Source organism: Medicago sativa, chromosome 8, assembly GCF_051527215.1.
Source record: "Medicago sativa cultivar Bolivia chromosome 8, Bolivia_mono, whole genome shotgun sequence".
In the NCBI taxonomy this organism is placed as follows: Eukaryota; Viridiplantae; Streptophyta; class Magnoliopsida; order Fabales; family Fabaceae; genus Medicago; species Medicago sativa.
Window position 1 is genome coordinate 7,197,202 of NC_140756.1, and position 10,299 is coordinate 7,207,500.

Sequence of the window (10,299 nt, forward strand, 5' to 3'; positions counted from 1 at the left end):
ACTATTTGATACACAAAATTAACCAATTAGGATTTTGTCAAATTAGAGGATCGATTTAGACTTTCACAATATGACGAATCAAAATTTGAATATCAGTTAAGAGATGTACATATTTAGTGAGTGACATTCTTCAAACATAATTAACTTCATTGAAGGAAACCCGTTGATACAAAAATAAAACAAGGTCTTACATTATAGCCATCATATTTTTTAATGAACATGATTTTTTTTTCTTTCGGATTTATGTTCACAAAATTGTCATAACTCAATTGTACTAAAAATATTATCTGATTTGCTCAAAAAAATAAATAATATTATCTGATGTTGTGATGATGATGAATATTCGATGGGTGTTAAAGCTTCCTAAGCTTTTTCACATTCCATGAATGGTTCATTACTTATGTGATTAAATGACTTGCACTCATTAGTATTGATTTGAACTTCCTACGTTGAAGTCATGGACGGATCTATGGTAAGGCATGGTACGGCTATAGTCATACCAGTTTAGTTCATAATTTTTAAAAAAATACATAACTTTTACAATTGAAGAAGCTTAATGCTAGTTTTGTTGAAAATAATATTGAACTTTTAGAATGTGTGGCATACTTGAATCCATCATCATCATTTGCAACTTTTGATATTGACAAATTATTGAGGAGGGTTCATTTTTATTTTTAGTATAATTTACTTAGCCAAATTTTTTAGCCTCAGTGACAATTTTATTCACGGGTCGTTCTTTGTTAAATTGACTCTTTATATTAGGGTGTTGATATTCTTGTAAGTTTCAATAGTTGTGAATTACAAATGAGTCATGTAGCCTTGTAAATATAGCATCTTTTGATGCAACGCTATCTTGTTCTCTCTTCTCTCTTTATTCATTATCTATATTCATCGATAGTTTACAAAATATCTTGTTATAGTTTTGGTTAAGTTCATAACATATAACACTATATATATATACATATACATATACCGTTTCCAAAAAAGGATCCCCATAGTGTGTAATGAATGCTAGCCTTATCAATTATAGTTTCTTTCTTTTCATAAAACTTTTGAGGACATGCAAGAGCCAAACATGCATCCAATACACATTCAGAGCTAAGATATACTATTCAGGGCCGGCCCTAGGCACAGGCCAGGAGTGTGACGGCCTAGGGGCCATGCGGTAGGGAGCCCTAAAAAAATTTATTGGTGGGGGTGTATATATTAAGAATTGATTTCTTGGGGGTTTATATAGTAAAATATACAAACAGGCCCGAAACAATGACATGAAAAGCTGGGCTGCAGTCTGTTATTGTTTTGGCCTTTTGATACAATTTGCTATATACACCCCATGTAAAACAAAGCTTTCTATATACACCCCCCTAAAAAAATTGGACCCTTTTTACCTAATAATGTGCCGAGAAATTTTTTATATTTTTTGGGGCCCTTTGTTCCTAATAGTGTGTCTTACTAATATTAAAAATATTTGTGATATTTATTACCCAGAAAATTGGGAGAATCTTCATAACAAAACAAATTATATTTTAGTTGAAAATGGGCCTACTAGAGAAATTAATCTTAATCTTGCCTTTAAAGTATCAAAAATAAATTAATTATATCAATATAGTAATATAAACTTGGTACTTGTAGCATATAAAAAGAGGAATGATTTACTTGTAGCATACAAATGAGTTATTGTACCTTAGATTACTCTAAAAAGTCTTAACACTGATTTTTTTATCAAGTATTATTGTTGTTATGGGTTTAACATTAGAGAATTTTGTATCCAAATGTCTAAAATTTAATTAATTACGTGTTGATATACTTTAATTTTTTTTTGTTTTACTATCATTAGATGTCAAAAATTCAGTGTCTATTATTTAGGTGCTAAAATTTCAGTCTACTTCGCATGAGCTATTATTCTCTAATCCTATGGTACTTTGTTTAGTTTAGGTTTCTATGAAGTATTTGATTTATTTGAAGATGTTGCCTAAAAAAACTCTTATCTTGTAGTGAAAAGCGAAGAAAAAAAAAGAAATGAAGCGTTAGTAAAATCATAACAAGAAACTAAAAAAGTTTATGATGTATTATGTAGGGGCCCATTTTTTCAAACTATACCTAAAGCCCCTAAAACTCTAGGAACGGCCCTGATACTATTATGCGTCACACCCTCGTGAGCCAACTAAAAACATGATAACACAGAAATATGATAAACCATTCATAATTTATACAATGAACTAAGATAAGGAAGTGCAAAGTCCAGCTGCAGCAACGATCGCACAACACTACTACTAGAAAATAGAAGGCACATATTATGCATTAATTAGCCTATCTTAAAATGATCAAATTAATTCCATCTACAATGAAGCATGGCAAGCATAATTTCATGATAAACACTAAACACGTCCCATTCTCAGATGAAGCATTGCAAGCATTTCATCGCCATCCTCGATTCCCAGCTGCAGCAAATATAATATGCAGTAAAGCAAGCATTAACTAATATTGAAATGAAATAATACTTTTGAGATGTTAGCAAACACAAACCTCAAAAGGAGTCTGCTCAGGTTGAGTGAGAACGCCATTAAACAAAAAACCAACTCCACTATCATCAAAACAATATTGATAACAATATCGATCCATAATCTTTTTCAATGGAGAGCTTTTTTGGATGCTGTAGGAGGCTTTAAACCCATCTTAAATATCCAAAATACCCAAATTAGTATAATACGTCGGTCTATGTTAAAGTTTCCAAAATTATCATAGTAACTAACAAAAACATTGAGTGACATGGATAGACCAAAGACTACATTATAGGTCGCAAACCACATTCACATTATTTGATGAAAATTAGTTATTGATAATGTCCGGAGATACTTCACACTTATAGAACAATAATAATCAATAAAAAAAATCATGGCCACCTCAGAATAAAAATAAAGAAAATAAACAGTCAATTTAATCCATAAACTATCCCTCCTCTCTATTTGATGCATAAACCATTATAATCAACTAAAAGGTTTTTAAATTATATTTTCATCCATCAATTTGGTCTATATTAAAGGACTAAATTGACGGTTAGAACTGTATAAAATCAATTTAAGAACCTTTTAATTTATTTTAATAATTTAGAGATCAAATTGTTAAGGGAACCAACCAAATTGAATGTTTATTCAACAAAAAAAAAAAATCAACGTTGGACCGACCCAAAACCCTAAAAAATGGACGAACCTGGCCTTTAACTTTGATGTTGATGCGTTCAGTCCACTGCTGATACAGGACAGCATATATTTCATCCTCATCTTCCAAGTCCAGCTGCATCAAAATATATATATTTTTTCAAGCCAAAACTCAACAATATTGTAGAGTGTAAAAATAAAAGTAAAATATATTATTATTCTTTATAAAATACCAGTTTTGATTAACACTCATTGCAAACATATTTAACCCTAACAATAATAGAAAGGAACATGTTAGGGAAAGACAAACCTCGTATGGTGTCTGGTGTGGCAATATGCGATGGCCATTAGAGAGAAAAGCCATTGAGTTGAAATCAAGAGAGTTTCTATCACAGTAAGCATTCATGAGAATTTTCATTTGAGAACTTCTTTTAATCCTAAAATTAAATTTAATCCCGTCCTACAATGCAATAACGTTCAAAAACCAAATCAAAAGATTAGCAAATATCTCTACTCTTGTAGAGTACTCATAACAACATTTATTAATTTATTAAGAGACCATAGAGAGATGGAATGAACGAACCGTGTTTCAGACGATGAGTATGACGTGATTAGTTGGTTCCATGATTAGTTGACGGTGTCTTCAATTCTCCGATGAATTCACAAAACACTAACCCTGTGAAATTGTAAGTTGTAGTGGGACTTGGGACTTGGAAGTGAGAAACTTAGACCATCCCCAATGGTGGTGTCTTTACCAATTAAGACACCGTACCTAATAGGTACCCCCATTGGGGAATTTTTTTTTTGGGGTCTCTTAAGACCCGGGGTCTTATTTAAGACCCCCAATTTTAAACGGGACCCGCAAGCTTTTAATATTAAAAAATTGAAATGTAGTGATATAAAGTTATTGATAGTTGATTAGTGGGTCCCATTTAAGAACTTTGTGTGAGATCTGAGTTGGAGGGATTAAGTGCTTATTAGGTACTACTATTAAACAATGATAAAAGAGTGATGTGTACGTGTGGGACCCATTTAAGTACCCAAAAATGGGTGTCTCCATTGTGGATGCTCTTATAGCTTGATGTAACAGTTTATAAGTTTGTTTAATTGATACAAGTACGTACTCTCTCCGTCCCATTTTATCGTAGCCAGTTTGGTTTTTCACACAATTAAGAAAAATATATAAATAAAGGGGAAAGTGAAATATATTGTATTAGGAATGATGAAAATAGTATTAATTAGAGTTATATTGTATTGAGAATGATGAAAGTTGTATTGAAAATTGAAATGACTCAGTTATTTTGGAACACTTTTTTTTAAAAAATGGGTCAGATATTCCAGAATGGAGTGAGTATTATTAATACACTACCTTAGGTATGGGGCCCGTATAGAATAGATGTATGAAAAGCAACAGCCAACATTTGTCACAGGCTATTTTCAACCTAAGATATGACATTTGACATTACTTATCAAAGAAACTATTCAAAATTAATGTATCCACTCGGTTTTCAAAGAAGTGGAATGATTATTAAAGAGTAATTAGCCAAAGACCCCCCCGAAATTGCAAGGTGAATCAAATACCCTCCTGTAGTTAACGAAACATCAATTACCCCCCCGAAATTGTCTAGCGTCTGTCAATTACCCCCCTCCGTTAATTTCCTCCGTCCAACATGCTGATGTGGCCGTTAACTGCCACGTGGCACTGCCACATGGTCAGAAAAGTCATGCCACGTCATAGGGGGGGTAATTGACTATATTTGATTTTTTTTTTTGAAAAAAATCTGATTTTTTTTTTAAATTGAAACTGCATTTTCGGGGGGGTTTTTGGCTACAGGGGGTATTTGATTGTGTGGCAGGTTTTGAAATTGAAAACAATGATTTGATTTTGTTCAACAAATCAAAGATTTCAGGTAACAATCTAACATAACCCACCCTAAGGAAGGATCTAAACTACTAGGAACTCACAAAGATTATTCTGAAATCTCTTAAAGCTTCAACTCCTTCTCCTTTCTCCCACAATTGCTTCTAAACACCAATTTAAGTCATCATCAACATCACACTAAACATGCATTCACTTCTGAGCTTAATTTGAACACAATTACAGAAATGGTGAAGTTGATGGTGTGTTTTGATTTGGACAGAAGAGGGGGAATTGAAGCTTGCTTTAGGGCTTAATAATGATGAAAATGATAATGGAAGCTTTGCATGTTGATTTTTATTGAAGTACATGATAGTATTGTTGTGTATGTTGGTAGTTTTGATTAAAATTCTTGGTTCACAATAGTTATATGAAATATGTATTGTTGTTCTAAGTATTTTCTTATGTGTATTGGAAACAAATGTAAGAGGCAATTATGCTAAGCTGTTTGTGCTGCTATTGTTCTAAGTTGTTTGTGTTGTTATTGTTCCAACAAGTTCGTGTCAAAAACCCCCCTGTAGTTTATCAATAATGGTCAAAAACCCCCCTGTATTTGAATTATTTGGGCTTATGTTTTGACAGAACCTGTTATGCTAGTTCTGTTTGTGGCTGGTGGCGTGTTTCTGCTATGGGCCTGCAGTGTCTGGGTGCCTGCAGTGTCTAGGTGCATGAGTGTCTAAGTTCATAATCTATGACTAAGGTATGCTACTATATGACAGAATTATCTCTGTGAAATCATCATTTAAGTATGCTACCTATAATGACAGTATAAGCATAGAACAGTATAAGCATAGAACATCTATATGACAGAACTATATGACAGAATTATCTCTGTATAAGCACATTATATAGTAGTGATAATAATGACAGTGGCATATATTAGTCATATAAATTAGCATATAGAAAGAATAAGATTCATAGTAGTGATCAATTATCATAAATTTGCAAGGAAAAATCATATTTTTGTTCAAAAGGAAAAAAAAATCATATTTTTGTTCAAAAAAAAATTTCAAAAAAAAAATTAGAAAATATAGTCAATTACCCCCCTCTGACGTGGCATGCCTTTTCTGACCATGTGGCAGTGCCACGTGGGCAGTTAACTGCCACATCAGCATGTTGGATGGAGGAAATTAACGGAGGGGGGTAATTGACTAACGTTTATCAATTTCTGGGGGGGGGGGGTAATTGATATTTCGTTAACTACAGGGGGGTAATTGACGCGCCTTGCAATTTCGGGGGGGTATTTGGCTATTCACTCGATTATTAAATGTGTATCATTAAAAAAAGGGGTTAATAGTCACTTTGGCCATTGAAATTGTAATGAGTAGTCAACATAGTCCTTCAATGTATCAAAACTTCAAAGTAATCCCTGATTGTGCATTTTGTTAGTCAAAATAGTCTTTAATGTTAAAATATTTCATTAATATTGTCAGATTAGTCCTCTGATATACCTACTTATTGTCATATTAGTCCTTATAAGTACATGTTTATTGTCATTTTAGTCCATATATGAAAAGAGTTATTGTGAACATTGAGAGGTTATTTTAGTGTCAAGGACTATTTTGACTAACATAATGCGCAATCAGGGACTATTTTGAAATTTTGATACAATGAAAGACTAAAATGATTAAGGGGAATTAGTCACTTTAGTCCCTGAATGAGGAACGATTCGTCAATTTAGTCCCTGAATGCAGATAAATTGCAAAATAGTCCCTGAATGTAGACTTTGTTAGTCAATTTAGTCCCTGAATGCAGACTCCGTTAGTCAATTTAGTCCCTGAATGTAGACTTCGTTAGTCACTTTAGTCCCTGAAATTGACCATGCAGGGACTGTTTTGCATATTATCTGCATTCATGGACTAAATTGACGAATCGTTCCCCATTCAGGGACTAAAGTGACTAATTCCCCAATGATTAATCATTACATGTTCAGGGACTAAAGTGACTATTACCCCTTAAAAAAAGTCTTTAATACTCTGCACCCACATTTATCAAGGAATTATCAAAATTGATGTATTTAACCCACATTTATCAAGGAATTATCAAAATTGATGTATTTACACGTTATCAAAGAAATGAAATGATTACCAGGCATATCATCAAAAAAGTCTTGAGTATATTCTTTATTCAAAGACTTGAATAAAGAATTTTAGTATGGATAATAATTATTTTGATCTTTAAGGGTGCGTTTGATGGTCAGGATAGAGAGTCAGGATGGAAAAGATATGTCATATCCTGTTTCAATCCTTCGTTTGATGCACCAATAGGATATGATAAATTATTCCTTTAATTTATCCTATCCTATCACTCCTTTGTATTTTCTATCCTGAGTTTGAGCTGGGTTAAAATCAACCTATCAGGTTTGATAAGAGAAATCATATATTTACCCTCACCCTAATCCTCTCTACCTGATTCATCCACAACATCCACTCATCGTCTTCTTCCTATTGCTCATGCATCATTTTCGATTTCAATTCATCCATCATTATTATTGATATCAATTTATTTTTGTATGGATTCATATCATTTTTCTTTCAATTCCTCTTCGTCCTAACAACATAATTGATGTACAAACACCATCAAAATCTGGCAGATGGTGTTCTTCGAAGTTGAAACAAAATGGATAAATTGTTCATAAAATCTGGCAGATGGTGTTCTTCGTCCTTTAATTTTCCTGTTTCAATTGTACAAAACGGATCATTGATGTACAAACACCACATATTCTTTTACTATGTTCATATCATTTTTCTATAGATCCAGTTTTTTCTTTTCCGATTTCAGTTCCTCTTCGTCATTTTCTTTTTATGCATTCCTCCTTTTTTTTTGTGATTTCAATTTTTTTCCAATTCGTTTTACAAATTTCTAGTTTTTTTTTTGTTTTATTATAGATTCATCTCTTTATTTTTCTATCGATTTCAATTTTTCCTTTTTGTTTGATGTTTTTGTAATACGTACAATATGAAAAAAGTTAAAAATGTAACTGATTACAAGGGTAATTTTGTCATTTAATATGATATAAATAATGTTATACGGGTTGTACCAAAAAAAAAATGTTATACGGGTTGTTATCATGTGCGCATCAAACACATGATATGATAGTGTTTATCTTGTCTATATCATATCCTATCCCTATCCTGTTTCATATCCTATCCTGCCTTTTTCTTATCCTGACCATCAAACGACCCCTAAACGTATAAGTAGTAGTAGTTACAATGATTCTTCAATGTATCAAAATTTTAAAATAATTACCGTTGAATGTAAAAACATATTTTTAGATGAGAAAACATCTCTTTAAATGTAGAGAGTAATGTTCATTATCCACAAGTTTTGATGGTCATTGGTGTAGAGGCAATAAGTTGTACTGGCTCGTTTAGATGAGATTTTGTTCAAAGATTTTGTTTAGGCTTATTTATATCTTTAATCCCTGTAAATATGGGTCATTTGAAAATTGGTCAGTGAACTTACTAATTATTTCAAACAGTCACTCCAAAATTTAATCATTTAAAAATTGGTCATAATTAAGTAAGTTTGTTGAGTTGGATATTGATTAGTGATGTGGCACCTACATGGCAAGTGGTGAGTGGATGTAAGTGATGTCACGTGAGCAGAACATACCTGAATGGACAGTTTTGGCCATATAGAAATTAGCCACAGGGTATAGGAGTAATGATATTTTGACATCCATTTGATGACAACTTTGTTGACAACCTTGTTTTTCTCACTTCTCATTGGTCAAAAACAATGGAGAGAGAAAAAGGAAGAGAGAGGATAACAACATCATGTGAGTATGAGAGAGAAAGTTGTCCAAAAGTTGTCAAAATATCATTTCTCCAGGGGAAATGACATATTTTCCCCTGGCTTCATCGTATTTATCCCTCTCCTTTTCTTGCTCACTCGACCTGCAACTCCCCTTTCTTCTCGCAGCAGCTCAAATTCATGAAGAAAAAAAACCAGTAGCTGAAACTCTCATCATCTTCGCAATCCATTTCTTCTTCGTAATTTCTCTCTTCTTATTCTTCTATTTCTTGGCAAGATAATTTCTTCTCCTTCTTCGCTATCCTTTTCATCTCCTTCTTCGCAATCCCTTTCTGTTGGAAAATATAGAGCGTGAGGGATCTAGTGGTAGGGACACACATTAGTGATGAGCATATTGTAGGAGGAGACACATTAGTGATATGGTGAAGCCTCTAATATTATTGACATTGCATCTCAATGGCTTAAAGGCTTGAATACAATTGCACCCATATAAGTCTATTTATAGGTGCTTATAGATGTTTCTAGAACTAGAATAATCTAGGCCTTTATTTGCCTTTTCTACATTAGAATATTATGGATGTTTCTAGGCTACAACTTAACCTAGACATTAATGGAACAATCTAGAAATATATAATAACTTTAAGCTTGTTCTAGTTTTCTCTAATGTATTCTAGAAATATCTAGAAATGTGCATCATATTTCAACACTTTCCTACCACTTCTGTACACGATGTTATACTCCTGGATAATGGGATAGAAACTTCAATGGGTCAATAATCACATATTGACTCAAGTTCCACTTTTGTACATTATGTATTGAGCCTGGATAAGGGGATAGTTCGACTGAAGGATACATCAACAACTCTAGGCAAAGTAAAAAAAACAAAGAAACATAAAAACTCTAACAATCAAGTTGTTAGAAGCTCTTGCAACATGGATTAAAACTGTCAATAAGATAGAACCTGTATTTCTGATACACTGTGAATTAGTTAACCTGACTTCAAAATAAATTACCTAATTGTCAACAGTCTTAAAAAATGGGATGTTAAATTGAGTCGTGACTATGTCTGCAAAGTCAAAGGAATATGAATTGAAATGAAACAATTTATTGAGGGTGAACAACTTATTTCCTCGTCATCAAATTAGATGGTCAAAATCAAAGAGAACCAAAATTGTGCATTTAAGAATAGGAGAACCAAAATTACGGTTTAGTTAAAATAAGATATCTAAATTGTATTTAAGCTTAAATTTAATTGTGTACATCCAAGTATTTTTCTTTGGGGTAATAGTCATTTTGGTCCTTGACTGTGTAATAAGTAGTCACAATAGTCCTTCAATGTATCAAAATTTCAAAATAGTCCCTAATTGTGCATTTTGTTTGTCAAAATAGTCTCTAACGCAAAAATAATCTCTCAAAACTCACAATTTTTTTTTCATATAGGGACTGAAATGACAATAAATAAATATT

The 10,299-nt window shown here is 32.5% G+C and overlaps 1 pseudogene; it reads right to left on the reverse strand.

The window, feature by feature from the left end:
- Nucleotides 1-2,189: 2,189 nt before the first annotated feature.
- On the reverse strand, nucleotides 2,190-3,783 carry LOC146896559 (uncharacterized; annotated as a pseudogene).
- Nucleotides 3,784-10,299: the final 6,516 nt, after the last annotated feature.